This window comes from Temnothorax americanus, unplaced genomic scaffold, assembly GCF_048541705.1.
Source record: "Temnothorax americanus isolate GAGA-0224 unplaced genomic scaffold, ASM4854170v1 Scaffold14, whole genome shotgun sequence".
NCBI lineage: Eukaryota > Metazoa > Arthropoda > Insecta > Hymenoptera > Formicidae > Temnothorax > Temnothorax americanus.
In genome coordinates, this window is record NW_027509275.1 from 1,474,447 (window position 1) to 1,489,634 (window position 15,188).

General features: G+C 40.8%; 1 protein-coding gene across 1 annotated transcript in view; it reads right to left on the reverse strand.

Moving 5' to 3' along the window:
* Nucleotides 1-15,188, reverse strand: part of LOC143894512 (uncharacterized) — a 195,702-nt gene that overhangs the window by 55,800 nt on the left and 124,714 nt on the right. The gene's annotated exons all lie outside the window — the stretch shown is intronic.

Sequence of the window (15,188 nt, forward strand, 5' to 3'; positions counted from 1 at the left end):
CTAAATTAGTGCGAATAAAAATAATGAAAATGAGAATGGCGGTGTGGCACGAGAGCAGCGCCGCCAGCCTGCAGCTATGATAATGAAAGTCATCTTAACAAACGTCAGTTGCAAAAAAGGAGCAGCAATGCTAGAGAGGAAGAGAGGGGCAGAAGGAAGGAGCGAAAGGGAGACGGACGAAAAGCATTCGGCAGAGGGAGATAGACGGTAGACTCGCGAAGAGCGGGTGAGAGGGGGCGAGAATGCGCGGCCTCTCCCTTCTTCCCACCACAGAAACATGCACACGCACACATTCCCGACGTCGAGGGCGAGAAAGGACGCGAGGGGGATGCTGGATCCTCGATGGACCACCAGGATCCACATCCCCACGGCGACGTCTCGCGCGCAGGGGTTGCCTGGACGGTGGGGGAACATCAGGGGAATGTTAGAGGGGTGGGGGTGCTATATCAGGCCGGCGCGAGGGGGGGAGAGCTCAGTTCATCCAAGAGGAGCGTGTCGGTCACGTAGTATCGGACACACGATCGTTACACCCGGTGTCGACGGAGCGCATCTCGCATCTCGCGGGATGCACACGCAGTTATCTTACACGTCGCCGACACGAACGGGGAAAGGAACGTTAGAAGAGACTCGGAGGTGTGTCGCCAAGCGAGGAGGACTACGCTGGGAACGAACGGGGAGACCGGGTAATCGTAAGTACCGTACATCCTTGCTGTGGTAACTCGAGAAAAGGAGAAAAAAAAACGGAGATCTCTCATTCGGCGGACAACGGACGTGGACGTGCTTTCGTTATCGTCGCGAATTGTTCCTCTCCGAGGAAAGGAAACGTGCGTATTATCGATCGACCGATCGATCGAACGAACGAACGGAGTCGCGTCGTTGCGGACCGTGCAAATTAGTGTTCGCCGAGGGGGTCGCGCGTTGTGTCTGAGGGTTGTGACGTTGGCCGGCGTCCGGGTGGCGCGGTGCCGACGAATCACTCGTTTTCCGGTGTTCCTCAGTGGTGGCGCGTGGTGTCGGTTAGCATTTTTGTCGGACACAAAACTCTCTTTTTCCCCTCTCTCTTTTTGTCTCCGCCTCGCTCTCGCCGGCATCTCTATATCTTTCGCTTTCTCGCTTTGCTCCGCTGCATCGCACATCTTTCTCTTTTTTTCCTCTTGTCCTCTTGTCTTAGTTATCATTTAGTCGTAGCTCGGTATGATGTAATCTCTCATTATGAATATGGTATCATTCTTTCGTGGCTTAATATTCGCAAAAAGCTCGCATCCTTCTTTTAGTGTGTTTTCTCTCTTTTTCTCTGCTCAGTCATTGTTTTCCATGTACTTTAGCTACTATTAATTTGACACATTTTATATATTGTATTCATATTATATTAGTTATATTTTCCCCGAAATACGACAGAATTTTCCTCATGCCCCCCCCTCTCTCTCTTTCTCTTTGCCGCTCTCGGCGCGGCGATTCGATTGGACGAACGGCTCTCTTTGCGAGGATCCCGAGATTACTCGCAAAATTCGATTTCATTGGGAAACCGCCGCGCCGCGGGGGAGCCGCGTCGCCGGCAGCCGTCCCCCCCCCTCCCCACATTTACGTCGGTACAGATTAATTAAGCGATCGATGCTTCTGGAACACGTGAAATTTGCATTAGCGGGCGAGCGAGAGGCGCGTTTGATCTGCCGCGCAGGAGGGGCGAGGGCGAGGGGTCGAGATGTAGGATCGAGAGGATTGCCGGAGGCAGGGGAGAGACTCTTGCATATTTTAAACTTTTCCCCTATTCTTTTGAAATTCGCGAGTAAGTACTCGCATAATCGTGCTCCCGAGAAAAATGTCTGACCAATTAAATTTTAGTGCGGCCAAAGAGAACGACGAACAATATAAAAGCATCTATTCTTTACTTCTCATTTTTATTTTTTTATGAGGAATTAACTTTTCCGGAGTTGTACTAAAATCTTCTAGGCATCTCCAATGTGTGGATATAAATTTATGATATTGTTGTTAAGCGCCCTACAGTTTATTATTAATTAGAACGATATCAATAATGTTAATCTCTCAAGTAGAATTACCTCCCTATTAATAATGCGGCATGTGCCACAAACCGCGTTAGATTTAGCTGCGATCCTAAAACCGTAAAGGGGTCAAGGGATATTCGAGTTACGGCTAAAATGGAGGATTCGAGTAGGAAGTTTCGCAATAATTATCTGATTATATGGCAGGTAAGATATATCGCATCGAATATCGAAAAATTTAATGTCGTAAAATTGAAGATAGTAGTTTTAAGAGAGAAAAAGTTTTACAATCAGCAATACCAAATAAATAAATAGATTTCTATGCTCTTTGTAAATTATTGTTTTATACGTTATATAAATTCAGACTTGTATTTCAAAGAGTCCTAATATATACACATACATATAATACTTAGTATCGTTATCTGCTTATACATATTTTTAATTAAATAATTGAATTCTCTTGATATATTCGATATTATAGAATGTATTTATATATCAGTATATATGATATCGAATAAATACGGCAGTGGATCGCGCATTTCACGTTCTTTCAATGTGTTGATGTGAACTCACGAAACCGTTGCGTTGTGTGGCACGAGGATGAGATAGAATTAACAGCAGCGAGAGATTAACGATTATACTCTTAATCGAGTTAAATACCTGTACATGCAGCGGCCTTTGTAAGGGATCCTTTATGCGCATTGTACGTACATCCTTGGTGGATAAACTTGAGCGAATACAATCGCGCGGTAAAACGAGCGAGACGAAATCGATTCATTGCTTTGAAGATTACGCTTCGATGTAGGTTTCGCGTCAAAAATGTGCACGTCGCGTCTCCCTATATATATTTCATATAGATAGCAAATAGAAAGCGCGCGGTCGTGTTTATTTTTCGCGCGAGTTCTAAGGTACGCGAGGTAACTTGAGGTATAAAAGATAACTCTCAACATAGTCAGAGTACGGCGTTATATGTCGCGTGACATTGTACGGCGAGACGATATTTCATTAATGTCGACAAAGATATGACGAAAGTTTCGAAACAATATAGCAAAGATACAGAGGAAAGATGCACAAAAACCATGAAAAAAATTATTCGTAGAGTATATCCTTTAAACGTTTTTAGCTATAATCTCCCTTTAATTTTATTTGACCCGTTTAACCGCAATTTTCAGTTATTTAACACCGAACGTTGATAAATAATAAGCACGTCACACGAATGTAATCCCACGCGAAATTTAACGCGCGCGAGAGATACATATTTATTTTTCCTGTGTCCGTTAAAAAACCAGAATAATCCCATACGTACCCGTAATATTTTAGCGGTGGCGAGATAACATTGCAACGCGATGCACCGGCCGAAGTCGCGTTAAGTACTCGCGCGGCACACGTTACACCCCCGGTAAATTAATTCAGATCGGTTTGGAGCTGAAAGTTTTCTGCGGGACTCGCGTCGCCGTGAATGCGCCGCGCAGCAAATCGCATTTACATGATATTTTCCGGCGTAATTTACATGTTTGAGTCCGACCGCGGGATTCTACAACTCCGTAACGCCACTGTCCCTCTCCATCGCCCCACCTCCTCCCCTCTTATTTTTATTTACACGCTCTTTTGGCCGGCACGCTCGCAAATGTACAGGTCGCGTTTTAGCGCGAGGGTGGTGGCTTAACAGCGAAGTGTCCCATCGCGCAGAGTCACACTGAGTCCACTTTAATCCTGTTAACCTATCAACACTCTCAAAGTCTCTTTTACGTCGCGCAAAGATATCTTCGCGTTCGCAATCCCATTAAATCCCTTCATCTGGCAGCTCACGGAATGCGCTGACTTTAATGGCGAGGAGATAATCTTCCTCCAACGACTAACATAATGTATCCTTCCGCTGATTTAAGCCAAACTTAGTAATCGAGTATCAAGTTCGCGCAAGTCGGAAATACCAAGCGCGATCGTTTTCCGAGTGACGAGTACTGATACGATTCCATTACTAACAGTTCAACTATAAGACACTATATACATTGCAAGTAAAAGACACTTCTTTGTATATAAGACGTTGTTTTTAATATACTTTCCCGAAATATACTATTCGCAAAGACAAAGAGAATAATTATGGTAATTAGAAAAAAATGTAAAGATGTAATTCGAGAAAGGTCTGAGAATTTTAAAAACACATCGTTACGTTAAGTAGAATGGATAATTATACTCTCTACTTTCGGGCATGTAATTATTATGTCCCATAAAAAATAATGCACGAATAAACATCTCGGCTATCAGAATTTTCGACCAAATTCTTGGATACACAATAGAGAGGAGGGACATTCGTGGCTGTGAAAGAATCGAAAAAAAAAATAGAACGCAGCTTCGTTTTTCTTCCTCTTGCTTCCTCCCTCCCCCTCTCTTCTCTCTCACGCCGTTCTAAAGACAGACAAGAGCCACGTCGCATCCGTTTGCGAACGCGCTTGAATCACTGTCGCGCAACGCAAAAGGAAAAGTGGATGAAAGGTATCAGACGCGGCAAGTTTTCATTTCGCCGTGCCGTCACAATGCGATTGAATCGACGCGGCCAGGATACAGGCTGTCGCCGCACGGTGTGAATATTTAATAAACGTTGCCGTTAATGAGGCTCGGCCATATTAGTATTAATTAACGTCGAGACGTTCGCGGCGTTTCATCGTTCGCGCGCCCGAATAAAAACACTAAATTATAGACAAAGAGCATGGGTGGGGGATGTATCCGATCACTAACTATTTACCACCAATTTACGGGGTACAAATGCACGGATTCGTTTACATTTTGTCGGATCGAATTACGCGTTTGTGAATTTAAATATTTTGATCAAGATATCAAATAACATTGCGTTGATATTTAACTAATCGCTGTGTTTAACAATCTTTACGCACATCTTTACGTAAAATGCATTTAAATTTATATTAGATATCACTTTTATTTTTAGGATAATCTACAATTAATCTACAAGCAATTATCGGTATAATATTATCGATGAAATAACGCACACATTTTGCACTTCTGTAAAAAAACAGATCTGTAAACGGCAGATTGGTGAATAGATTGTACATACTTCCGTGGAATTTGTGCCATCAATCTCTTCTCTGTCAGGTGATTCTATCGTTTCTTCGAAAAGTTCAGATGAACTCCATCGCGACCTGTGCATTTGATCGGTGCGTCGGATTCTTTACCAAATTTTGTAAACTCGGCACTGAAATTCTTCACCGTCTGCGGTGATTTCGCGGAAACATGCGATGTACGTTCTGCAAGTTCAACCGTGTGACTTTTTATCTCTTAGGATAATTTGTGGCGATTTCTATTCATAGCATGGCTAATCGATGTAACTTGTAAACCAACCTTTATTTATTATATTTGGTCATGCATCGATTAAAATAGACATCCGCGGGTTAACATATTGTTATTGAACATATTGTATATATTTGGGTATTCTGGTTTTTTCATTGTTTTTTATATTATACGGCACATAAAATTATAAATAGAATTCTAACACAGATAGAACATCTAAAGTAAGCTTTGATGACTTCAACTAGCACGCTTTCATATAAAATTGGCCGATTTTGCTCCGTTAAACTAATGAATATGAACGGTATATATGCCACGAAAATATTATTCAACGTGAAGAGGATAATTTATCACATATGTATGTCAGATACTGTCATCATTATCATACATTGGTGTGCGTCTAGCCCATATTCACCAGTTTTCCGACCAGAGTCGCACAATCGATTGCCCCGTTCCATCGCGACGGGTTAATGAGTAACGAATAGTGAACCGCCATCGCGCATTCGCGTTTTGCGCGAAAATTAGAACGCGTATTGTTCGAGAGACTGCGGAAGCAGAATCCACCGGAAAGAAATTAGGCGCGTCGCAGGGAGATCATTACGATATCGTCGGCGCTCTCAGTGGACGAATAGAATAGAGGAAGAGAGATGAGAGTTCGATTAGTGTCGACACTAAGCGTTCCTGCGTCGGTTTTAGACTGCGTGCACATTAAATCTGTTTCTCTCAGAAACTTTTTTTTATTTTTTACCTCTCTTTTCTTTCTCTCTTTATTTCTCTCTCTTTCTCTCTCTCTCTCCCAATCGTGAAAATAATTTTAAGTTTAATAATTTTAAGTAAAGGATACACAAAGGATACAGAGATATAGAAAAACAATTAACGAGGGCCAACATCTTGGCGAACAGTTATTTAAATTGATTTTTGAAATTTATATTCGAATCTGATATAAATGTTTATTCTATCTTTTAATTCCATAAATCACACGGATCATTGCTTATAGGCTTGCCGGTGTGCACGTGCCCTTATTGTTAGACCCGATCGTTTGCATTTCGCACTGTTGCGCAACGAAGACAGAGAGAAGCATAGAAAGCAATAGAGTGACGTATGTACAGGATGGTCCAGAAATTGTGTATTTTCTTTGGATAGATTCTCGAAATAAAAATGAGTATCATTATCATCTACTTCAATGTAGCAGAAAAGCAAAAAAAATTATAAACGACAAAACATGACCGTAATTTATATTGCGTGAAAATAAAAAAATGTATATTACAGTTAATTCCAATTAATTTCCAGTTTTAAAAGCTGAATACACGGCATTATTGTCAAAACCTCCAGCATCTAAAGTTTCAAAAAAAAAGATAGCACTAAAGTTTAAAAAAGAAAGTTGAATTTTTTACCAAGAGAAATTTGATTTCAATTTCGGGGAAAGATCCATAGATGAGGGTTGGTGTAGGATTTCTGAGACATCCTGTACACGATACCCGGTGCTCTCGCAGGCAGAGGAATAGAGAACTGAGCCCGAGGCCATCGCTAACGACGCCATTGTCAGCGGCCTGGCTATTGTGCGAGGCGTCCTGTACGAAGCGCCGACTCCTGGCCAGGATCGGGTGGATCCCTGGCTCGGTATATATTTCAGAGACGAATAAAACAAATCATTCAGCGATGACGACACAACGAACGCAATGCGCGATCGATTCGTGCGAAAATTCGCAAGAAAAAGGCACCCGCGGTGATGGCTTTCGCTTATGGCAAGAGCTAAACATCTGATTAACAATGAGTTCGCGAAAGCGTTTTATTATATTTTACAAAAACGAACGCGATGATGGTAGATAACATTTTGTAAATGCTGGACTGTGATCGATTTGTTGACAATGCGAAACTTTTCTTCTCAAGTTTTTATTCGAATGGAAGCATAATTTTTCTAAATCTGAATTTTTTGTTAATTATTCCTGTGTAAACTTTTAAATGTTATTCGGATTTTAGACTTACATATTTTTTAGGTGGAAGCATTACGCATAAAGAGATAGAGAGAGAGAGAGAGAAAGAGAACTCTAGAAAGAGAACTAGAAAAATTTAAAAGCAATGAAAAATCACAAAAAATTAATGTTATTTTGAATAATCGATGATATTTTGATAAATATTTAACAGTCACGTTTTGCGTTTTGATATTCTCCAATGCGAAACTGTCAGTTTTCATCGGTGGACAACATTCAAACCCGGTTTATCCGGGCCAAAAAGATGCCCGGAGCTTTGGCAAGCTTTTCTCGTCACCTCCAAAGGTATTAAATGGGACAACAAAACCGGGCTGTCCCGATATCCTTCCGCATTACCGCCCTCGGACTTCTTCCCCCTCAAGTCGTCACATTGTGCCTCGCACGAAGAATTCCTAGCACCCCCGTTGTATCCGTAAAACAGCCACTTTTCCATCTGGTATTCCCCAAGTACCCTCGAGCGCTCTCTTGTTCGATCTCGAAGTGCCGTTCCTACCTTTCTTTTCCACTCCTTTTTCCTCATTCTTTTTCTCCGTTCGTCTCGAGCCCGTCTCTATTTCTCTCTTTCCCTCCCTCACTTTTTCCCCTTTCGCTCACATCGCGCGGTATATCCCCATTATTTTTTCCTTATTCCATCGCCTAGGCATCACCGTTTCCCCACGTGGCGAAGACGTTCCACGGGGAAAGAGGCGTTCGATTGAATATCGATTACGCTCGATTTGAAACGCGCGTAATGAGAGAGGCTGATCGCGTCAGTCCTGCGTGCGTTGCGACGTGAGCAAGGAAAAAACAGTTAATAGTACGAGGAAGCCGTGGAGGGGAGGGCAGGAGGTGACGGAAGGGATGTCGAACTAACCGCAAAGAGCTTTCCGATACGCTGAGGTACGATACGACGGAAGAGTGGTGAGCATATGGTCGAGTGGAGAAAGCAATTTGCTACTTGTAAATCGGTTACACGGAACAGTGTGCTTTCGACGGAGAACTTTTCTTCGACAGATTATGACAATTGCTGTTTATATTACATCTACTTAAGACATAAACGCCGGCCGTTCATTTTCTTTCTTATAAGAATCGATTCTCGTGTATAATGATAAATATCGCGATAATTTTGTGAGTAAACGTAATAAGGCATAACACATCAATTATACTACTTAGTTTTTTATTATCAATTTTATTTCTGACTGAAATTTTTTGTTTTTAGTTTGTACAAATCATTACTTAGCGATTACGTAAAAACTAAAGTAAAAGATGTGACAAGAAACGATATCTTTTCAATGTTCATGTAGCTTCAGTTGTACTTACTTAACGTCTTTCTCTTTTGATGTAGTATTGAATAGATTACTAATGTCGAATAATAGATTAACATTATAAAATAATTGAAAGATGAAAAAGAAAAAGAGAGACGTCTCTCTCTTCCATTCAAAATGAAAAACCAGCGATTTATGCTCAATAAAGGTAGCGGCCGAAATGTCGTAATTCAACCGAGATATATCAAAGGGTTAATTGAACATAAAATCATCAGGGCGAGAACGGACACAGCAGCGATTATATTCGGCCGCGGAGAGGCGAGCGTTTCAAAGCGCTTTTTTTCCGGACCTCTTCTCGGGATTGAACCGAGACAAGGGAACAATTACCAGGGCCGTGTTACCCTAATCCGAAAATCCTGTTACTTCGCGATCCTCTTCTGCTCCTCGTGCCCTCGACTACTCTTCCTTACGAAGACAAACTTCATCCCTGGGCGATAGACGACACGGCGCGGTCCTTCCATTATACTTCACCAACGATGTGCTGGAATTGCACATCCGCGAGCTTCTAACCGAAATTCTGCCACTTCCGTTTCTTCCAGAAAAGCTCTTCCCAAATACTTTCAGCCGTTCAGCTTCACTCGATCGTCGACGAATGTCGATACGAGTTGACGTAAATCGCGAGATCCGACATCGTTCAAAAAACTCAATACCATCAAATGGAGTTACTTTGCGTACGGGAAGAAACTTGTTAAATATTAAAGTTGATGGGGAAGAGAAGATAGTTAACGCGAAAATTAAATGACCGAATTTAATTAAAAGTTCAAGTAAGCAGATTATCGCGCCCGCGATATGTTTAAACGTTTGGTAACTATACTTTCCGCATTAGCTCGTGCTATATTTTTCTTACGGGAGTTTATCGCGCTTCGATTAAAAATCGCCGACTAAGCGTGCACCGCAAAAACATGCAAACAGGGAAATTTCGCATTTTTTAAATTTTAAATGAATGTTACTTATTAATTCAACAATATCCCGAGGCACGTTTGCGTTTTTATAAATGAATACCAATAGAATGAGCTATTGTAATAAAATATCTAAACATTGCACGCGTTGCAGGTATTTGATTAAAACAACCAACGCTCCCGTGCAAAAATACGCCATTACTCAATGAATCTATTCTTTTGGATCTCTCTTTTTCTTTTCGTGCGTTCCGCCTTTTTCCGGCCTCTCATCTTCGCCATCCCCCGCTGACAAACAATAGCCGAGCGAAGGTGCCGACAATCGAAACCTCCTATTTTCTCTTATTCCACTCACCGGCATTAAATCCACGTTAATTTGGTCAAAATCGGTAAAACGATCAGTGGAAGGGTTAATCAACCATTGAAATTGAAAAAGTAAAAAAAATAGAAATATAAAATTCCTCACCCAAACTGATTCTTCAGACATATCGATTATAAATTCTAATTATTATATAATATTAAATTTTCTGTTATATAGACAATATTATTTAATACTTATTTATATTATTAAATGAATACATTGTGTACAGACAAGTTGTCTAGTGTTGGTAATTTAATGTTTCCCGTAAAAGATATATTAATTTGCGCTTTTGCAAAATTACTGTAATGTTCTTTGTTTTAGCAGCAGTGATATCTCTGTTAAATTGTCCAAATGTATTGCGTGTCTTTATCTATCATTCCTTGAGAGAGTAACGCAGACAGATAATAAAACCTTAGTTTCCTTTGAGTAAGGTTCATGACAGTAGAATTTGTCGCTTTACTATTTCAACGTGGAGTTACAAATAGAAACGTTACGACATTCGACTTTTCTTATTCTTTTTCTTTTTCTGATTTAAAAGGTGATACGAGTACCCGAGTACATCAAAATTGTAACATTTTAACTTTATATCATTTCTGAAGTTTGAAGAATTATTCTAATGCACATAAATAATTATTGTATTTTAATGCATTTAGTGAGCAATTAGGAAATGTTAGGAATTCAGGGGTTTTTCAAGGAATTAAATTTCTTTAAGGAGACAGGACAAGAAAGTCTTCTATTTATTTATTCCCCACGCATGTTTCTTCGATAGAATTGTAACTGAATTCTTAGGGATCAAGATATTTACTGTTAAAAATGAGAAAGTTCAGAGAAAAAAGATATCGATCAATTTCATCCTTCTTGAGGGAAGATTGACTTTGACATCGCCGGTGACCGATCACGCTCTATATATGCAACCTTTACATACATTACAATGAATCTCTCCCTTCCGGCACGTATTCTCGACCATTCGAAAGTCTTTTCCGAGCCTTTTAAAAGGGTCGGTCTGGCGCGCAAAATCTTGACTATTTTATAAACGCGCGCACGTACGCATCGTCGATTACCGCGAGTAACGCCGCTCTCGCCCGAGATCTTTCCTTAACGGCCACCAGCCATTGTACCTGATCCCGCGAACGTGTTTGGAACACATCGGCGAAATCCCCGAGGTGCCCCACAGGCTGCTGCGATCGCGTTAGCCAATGCAACAGGATAACTACCATACTTCTACTTCTTCGAGTACTTCTTCTTTCTTCCTTTCTTTTTCCCACTGTACCGCGTCGACGACTTCTGGCACTCCGTGGCGTTCGTAAAACAACCACTTTTCCGGAGTCGACACTCTCTGGAGATTTCCAGAGGGTTTCTTCGTATCCGCCACTGTCCGCCACTGGTTCCGACGTCGCGCGTCGTGTCACGTTACCCCCGTTCGCCATTTTGAGAACGCTTTCTTCCTTTTACCGTCTTCCCTTTACCTCGAATGTCATCTATAAATATTCGTTTTTATTTTGCATTTCGAAAAATATATTAGCTTTTTTAATAGGACAGAAAAAGATCAATTTTGATTAAGCTTCGAGTAAGATAAAAGTATGGTAGTAAGATTCTATAAGCACATAGAAGAATATTTTTTTATGGCAATGAAACAAACACCTGTGTGATAATGATATATTTTTTATTATTTTTAATTCTTAAAATATTGTTATTACATTTCTAATAATTGTTGGAGTTTTACACGAAATATATATGTAATGTAATATTTATGAAATTAATCGGCTCGTTATCTCGAATGCGAAAAAGAGGCAGCTTATATTCCAGCGCCACTATACTGATATTCATCGAGCGGTCAAAATATACAATGCATAGTGTATAACGTCGCGATAAAAATCATCGGGGTCTCTTTCCAGAGTGCGAACTCGAAAATGACACGATGTGACAGGGGTGAGAAAGAAGGTGCGCGCATCGCGCAGGGATAAGGCGAGGTCCTATATAAAAAGAGCACGACGATTATCGACTCTTGACTTCATTTTTTATACACGCGGTGAAAGAAAGAGAGAAGACGAGGAAAAAAGCGGCGTGAAAAGTGCGCGATAGAAAGCAAAAAAGCGACAAGAAGGAAAAGGCAGGGGGCGCCGGCTATGCGGACCGGCGGGAGACGCGCGAAAGACGAGGCGGGAAAGGGGAGCCCCGCTTTTCCGTGGGAGCTGGAAAAATATTTGCATACACCCTCGACCATCCTCCCTCTATATCGGCCGCGCGATTCCTCGATATCGGCTCCGGCGTCTCCATATTCCGAAGTTTCGCCACCCGAAGCGACTTTCGTACCCGAGCCTCTTTCCTCTGCTTTCCGCTTTTTCCTCCCTGCATTCAATGCCCCTATCCCTGTCCCCCTCTTTCTCCTCCCTTCTCTTTTATCTCTGCTTGTGCGCCAGTTTTCTTATCCTCCTCTTCCTCCTTCTTTCTGTCTCTCTTTCTCTTTCTCTTTCTCTTCCCTTTCCTCCTCTCACGAGGACGATTCTCATCCTCTCGCTCTTTTCTTCTCGTTGGCGCAATGTGCATCAGAAAATATGAATCCTTCGTCGCATTGTCTACGACAGCGTTTCACGAACTTTCCGCCATTGTGCGCGAATGACGAGAGGACAAAGGGAGAAATTAAGAGCCGTTCTCAATGAGTGCGAGAAGAAGCGTCATCGCGGCGATAGCAATGGCCGTAATTTGCATTGATGCACCGAAACTGAGTTCGCGCGCATATAATTATCTCGTTCGTCATCTTTTCGCTTTCCATTCTGATAAAAATCATAATTTGAATGCGATATGGGTTTTACGTATTTTGTAAAGGAATTTTATTTAAAATATACAAAGAGGACGGAGTAAATTTGTAACAGCTGTGTAAGACAATTAGACGCTTGATCATTTAAGTTTTTATTTATTTATTTATTTATTTATTTTATTTTATTTTATTGACTTGTACACACACACACACATTACTATCATAAATCTATTATTATCATCCATCACATTAATAGATGTCTCTATATAATTTAATACGGCGTTGATAGAGACGTAGTCATGTTTAAGTGTGTGCGCCGTGCGGACGAATGTAATATCGCAATCGCGCAATTCTGACTAGCTATAATATATCTCTCTTTGATTTAGCCAGCGCAAAAATGGTAATCTCGATGCCGCAAGAAATCGAATTATCACGTTATTATTCGGGAGGATGCAATCAGTGACTAGTTTGTTTGCCGATGCTTTGAAATAGCGTAGCTGTGAGCAGATGGTGAATCGATCGTTGCTACGCCATACCGCAGACCCGAAAAAGGCGAATGGTCAATGGTCAAACGAACGCCGTTACCCGGCAGACGCAATGACACATATATATATTCTGCGTGGGGGAAAGTCCGTTGTTACGATTTTTAATTGGAATTTTTTTCGGAGAAAGGGTGTTTCTAATTGATTACTACAACAAAAAGCAAACAAATGAAAAAAATGACGATTTTAAAAAATTGCACCGAAAATATTAGTATGTTACATTTATTTACTTCAAAATATTTTTATAATACGAGAGTAATAAAAAAATTCAATATAACATTCTTACGATAAGTGCTTACGATAAAATATTTAGTGTTCACATGCGCGTTTGTTTTATTTGCACATTCGAACAAAAATATTAGCAGATGGAGACTACTTTATGTCTAACATTTCTCTTATTTTTCCGCGGCGACTTCGTCATCAAAAAATAAATAACGGAATTTCGGGAAACATTCGTGCGCGTCGAGTTGCATTATTTCGCTGGATGACGGGTTCGGGATCAACAAGGTGGGAAAGAAGATAATAGCTCCGGTGTATCACTTGTATTATGCGAATGATGAACGATGATTCTCTCTTTCTCTCCTGCGCGCGCGCTCTCGGTCTCTGTCGCTCTGTATTTAGCGTCCCGTCATATCATATCACGTCGCTTTAGACTATGTCACGTGTTACGTGCTCCGTCATTCCTGATGATGTATGAAGAAGGGTCCTGGTTTCTTAAGGGCTTACCTTTCCGGACTAGCTCGAAACCCCTACAATATTAGGACCACCGTGCGAAAACGATAACTGTTCCGTCCATGATGTTCCTCACCGTATCACATACTGTCCTTATCCCTTTGGGCCAAAGTTATAATTATATCAGTATCTCGGAAGCCCAATACAATCTTGTCAGACGTATCCAGAGGTAAAGGATATTTCAAACTTTCTTTCTATAAGTCTTAAAATAATCTTTCTGTGTAGAAATCAAATCCGATTGAAGTAAAATTGCTTTTATTTTTTAGTATTTATTCGTCCACATAAAAATTTAATCCGAAATGGCTTACATTAGGATCATTAGATCTAGTCGTTAGATCAAGAAAGAGACGCGACAATAGCTCATCAAATTATTGTTAAGGAGTAAATTAGACTGTGTATATATAGTTTACAGAATATATACCTGTGAGATTTATAAAAACTGTTTATTTAGACCTTATCCGTATTGAGCTGGAAAAAACTGCATATATATCCTAATATGCTTAAATAGCAATATTCCTTTCTCCTCGTATCTCGCGTATCCGGCCAGAAGTCCAGTTTTATCTTTTCGGAGACAGGCGTGCGTCTCGTTTAGGAAAACGTCCGTCATGCGTCTTATCAACGTGGCAAACCGATACGATCGATCAGACACAGGCGGCACGTGACGTCTCATTCGACGGTGGACCCAGGCGTTTCCACGATCGGCGAGGTTCGAAGGAGGGCACGCGCGCGGCTAATTAAAGCGCGGTACCGAGTTAATAAGCGGCAAGTCGATGCTGTAATTAGCGATCATTACCATCGAAATATCTCTTCCAAAGAGGATCACTGTGGTGCAGCGCCACCCGCCACGGTGAATTTTAATTAATTCGATCGGCCGCGGCGAATTCCTCGAGAGATTGGCGACCGAGCTTTTAACACTTTGCCTACGAGCTATCAATCCACCCCCTTTTTTATTAATTAATCGGAGCTTAATAAAATGCTCTGTAAATTTTTCAGCGAATTAATTATGCAAATTGCATGGGTAACTTCGAGTAATGAAATAACGAGTTAATGTTGATTAATAATCTGTAAAAGAATCTTTATAAAACGAGGTTGTGCCAATCTAAATATTATAAACCAGATTTTTATAAAATATCATTACGTTGCACGTATAATTTTATGCCATTTAGCGTTATTGTCTAAAATTGCGAAGTTACAAAAAATAAAATTGAATTAATTAAGTTCAAAATAACGCAAATTTCAATTTTGCATAACGAGCTAATCCATTAACGGGGCAAGCTGCATTTCCAGCAGCTTTAAACGCACCT